Source organism: Rutidosis leptorrhynchoides, chromosome 1 (genome assembly GCF_046630445.1).
Source record: "Rutidosis leptorrhynchoides isolate AG116_Rl617_1_P2 chromosome 1, CSIRO_AGI_Rlap_v1, whole genome shotgun sequence".
In the NCBI taxonomy this organism is placed as follows: domain Eukaryota; kingdom Viridiplantae; phylum Streptophyta; class Magnoliopsida; order Asterales; family Asteraceae; genus Rutidosis; species Rutidosis leptorrhynchoides.
In genome coordinates this window covers 229587544-229591582 of record NC_092333.1, presented here as the reverse complement: position 1 = coordinate 229591582, position 4039 = coordinate 229587544, and positions in this window count along the sequence as shown.

The following is a 4039-nucleotide window of genomic DNA, read 5'->3' as shown; positions in this document are numbered from 1 at the left end:
TTTGGGTTGGATAATTAAAAATCATCTTAAACTTTGAATTGGAGGTTTATTTTCTGGAAAAATGATTTTTACTATGAATATGATAACACATAAAAATTTCATGATTTAACTCAAAGTATAAGTATTTTTAGAAAAATAATCATTTAAGGTTGTTTACATGATGGAAAATGATTAACTTCATAAGTTTCACTAAAGTTTGACCTATGCCGTGTGATTTTGAATACAAACTAAGGTATTTACAGTTCATAGTCTTAAATAGGGACTCGATCCAAGGAGATGGCAAGTTGAATCAACGAAAACGGAGTTGTAACGAAGAAACTATGACCGAAACAAAATCGGATATCCAAGACTAGTTTAGCCACGAAAATAATTGGGAAAAATTAAATAAATCACATCTTTTTAAGTTAACATGATATTTTATATATATGTACTTATAATTCAATTTTATATGGTTCAGGATCACCCGTAAACAACACGAGAAGATTAATCATAAGATCCCATGATTGTACGCAACACGTCATTTGACAACACCGGTACTTTATGTACGCAACACGTCATTTGACAACACCGGTACCGTGGGTCAAGATTAATCTCGACCAATACATATACGATGGGGTTTTATTTATTTCGTTGGGGGTTTTATTTATTTCATTGCGGGTATATTAAACATCTAAAAATGAACCATTAAAATTGAATTACTAACAACGAACTTCTAACTACAGACTAAGGAATTATTCAAAGTATTAAAAGTATAACAAGTATATATATGTGACGTTTGTTTAAAAATAAAAGGTATTGATATATTATATATGGATAGGTTTGTGATATCAACCGGAGACCAAGTCAAATTATATATATATCTTCAAGACGAAAGTGAGTATATAGTCCCACTTTTAAACTCTAAATATTTCGGGATGAGAATACATGTATTTTATGTTTTACGTTATGGACACAAGTAACTGAAAAATATATTCTACGTTGAGTTGTACCACTGGCATACTTCCCTGTAGCTTGGTAACTGTTATTTACAGCGGTATTGTAAACGCGAAATCCTGTTGATAGATCTATCGGGCCTGACAACCCCAACCGGACTGGACGACCAGTATTCAACGGTTGCACAGTACTTCGTTTCGTGACTACACTTGGTACGGTGTAGTAAGATTTCATAATAAAGGGAATATGCGACGTGATTACATGTTAAGTATGGTTACCAAGTGCTCAACCACTTAGAATATTTTTATTAAACTGTTTATATACGAAATCTTGTGGTCTATATATATATATATTGCTGCCGGCATTAAACCTATATCTCACCAACTTTATGTTGACGTTTTAAACATGTCTATTCTCAGGTGATAATTAGAAGCTTCCGCTGCATCATGTTGAATCTAAGCAGGATCTTGCGTACGCATATTTGTGTCAAAAATAAGACTGCATATCCAAGAACTTGTGTTGTAAAATATGCTAGAAATCGGGTTGTTATTATCATTTGTAAAGTTTGTAAGTCGAAGATTATCGCTAAACGATAATCATCTTTATTTTGTCCAAAGCTTGTATCAAAAATAAGGATCATGGTTTGTAATGTATAATATATGCAGTTTTTCTTTAAAAAAATGTCGCATATAGAGGTCAATACCTCGCAATGAAATCATACGTTATCTAACACGTTCTTATGGTTAAGGACGGGTTATGACATGTGGTATCAGAGCGGTGGTCTTAGCGAACCAGGTTTGCATTAGTGTGTCTAACTGATAAGTCGTTAGGATACATTAGTAAGTCTGGACTTTGACCGGGTTTGATTTAAAAACCATTGCTTATCATTGTTGGTTAAAATTTATATGTAAATATTATGTAGTACTAATGGGTTAGTTGTTGTGTGATAGATGTCGGGCTCAAAACTTGTCATCACGTTCAGTGACTCCGAACCAGAATCTTCAGATGGTGTTCCAGTCATTAACCTATCCGATGACGAAAATAATATCTTTGGGGAAGACTCACAAATTCCGGATGAACCGACTATAGAGAACCCGGAAAGTGAACCCGAGGAGGAAAGTGAACCCGAGGAGGAAAGTGAACCCGAGGAAGAAATACAGGAAATTACAAAAGACGAGTTCGAACTAGGAAAGAAACGAAAGGCTAATGAATTAGAAAATTCAAATCCCGAGTTTAGTAAGGATGATGTGGCACCAACTCCACTAGACACTACCACCCCTATTCCCACTATTCCTATTCGTTCTATCCCGGCATCCAGTTCTTTAGTCCCACAGCCAAAATATAGGCAGACAGCCAGGATAAGCGTTAAGCGATTCTTTGAACCTAAACGTCCTAGAAAATAGACCAAACGATGCGCTGCCGTATTAAACCATGGGATCATATAATGTTTTGTATAATATTATTAGTGTGGTTTGCTTAATGTTCGATGTAAGATAAGCATATGTAAAATAGTGAAGTGTGAAATGCAATAATTTTCCATGGTTAAGTATTATTTAGATGGTAGTAATTGATTCTGTACTAAGCTATTAAGTATGGACATTAACGGGTAGGTACTACCCTAGATATAATTATAAAACGCTAATAAGAAGAAAAGGCTTTTATAATAATACTTGGTTCATATTATTAACAAGCTATAATGTACTATAAATACACACTACATCTATAATAATCCATGTGAATAATTATTTTCTTTCATTAGGAAATGGCGCGATTGAATCGAATGACGGAACAAGAAATCCAGGAACTCATCAATCAGCGAGTGAACGACAGAATGTTATGGGTCGAGGCTGCAAGAGGTGCTGCAGTTAACCCAAATCCTCGTGTGGGGTGCACTTACAAAACTTTTCAAGCTTGCAAGCCCTCATCATTCAGTGGAACAGAAGGACCGATCGGTTTAACCCGGTGGATAGAAAGGATGGAGACTGTGTTTAAAATCAGTGGTTGTGTTGAAAAGGACATGACCAAGTATGCATCGTGCACTTTACAAGATAGTGCACTCACGTGGTGGAAAAATTATGTGAAGGCTGTAGGAGGAGATGTAGCTTATGATACTCCGTGGGAAGAATTCAAAACAATGTTAATCAACGAATATTGTCCAAGGAACGAGGTTAGGAAGTTGGAAGATGAGTTACGAAGTCTGAAGGTTATTGGTACTGAAATCACCAACTACAATCAGCGATTCATGGAATTAGTTTTGCTATGTCCTGAATTGGTTCCAACCGAAGAACGGAAGATTGAAATGTACAAAGATGGTTTGCCCAAAAAGGTCAAGGCAAATGTTACAACATCGAAACCTAAGACAATTCATGAAGCTATAACCATGGCAAACGAGCTAATGGATCAGGTCATCATGGATAAGAAAGTATCCAATACTGATGTGAAGGTATCAGGTAACAAAAGAAAGTGGAATGGAAATTATGATCGAGGTAACCAACAACAATCTTTTAAGAAACAAGAAAACACGCAAGGTGCGGGTAGTGGTTTAAGCTTTGGTTATAAAGGACAAAATCCTTTATGCAACCGATGCCACAAACATCACTCTGGTTACTGTAATGTGGTATGCAACAAATGTAATCGAAAGGGTCATCTTGCTGAAGATTGTAGGGCTCTCGTTACAAATACAAATGGTACCAAGACTCTTGCCACCAATGCAAATAGAACTGCTTTGGCTACCATTACTTGTTTTGGGTGTGGAAAACAAGGTCACTATAAGAGCCAGTGCCCGAATCCAGAGAAGAATATCGGACCTGCACGTGGGAGAGCATTTGTTATTAATGCTAGAGAGGCATGTGAAGACCCGAAGCTTGTTACGGGTACGTTTACCATTAATAACTTATCCGCATCTATTATATTTGATACTGGTGCTGATAGAAGTTACGTGTGTAGAGACTTTCACGCTAAATTGAATTGTTCATCATTACCTCTAGATGCTAAGTACATGATTGAGTTAGCTAATGGTAAACTAATTAAAGCCGATAAAATTTGCCGTGATTGTAAAATAAATTTAGCCGGAGAAACATTTAAGATTGATTTGATACCCGTAGAA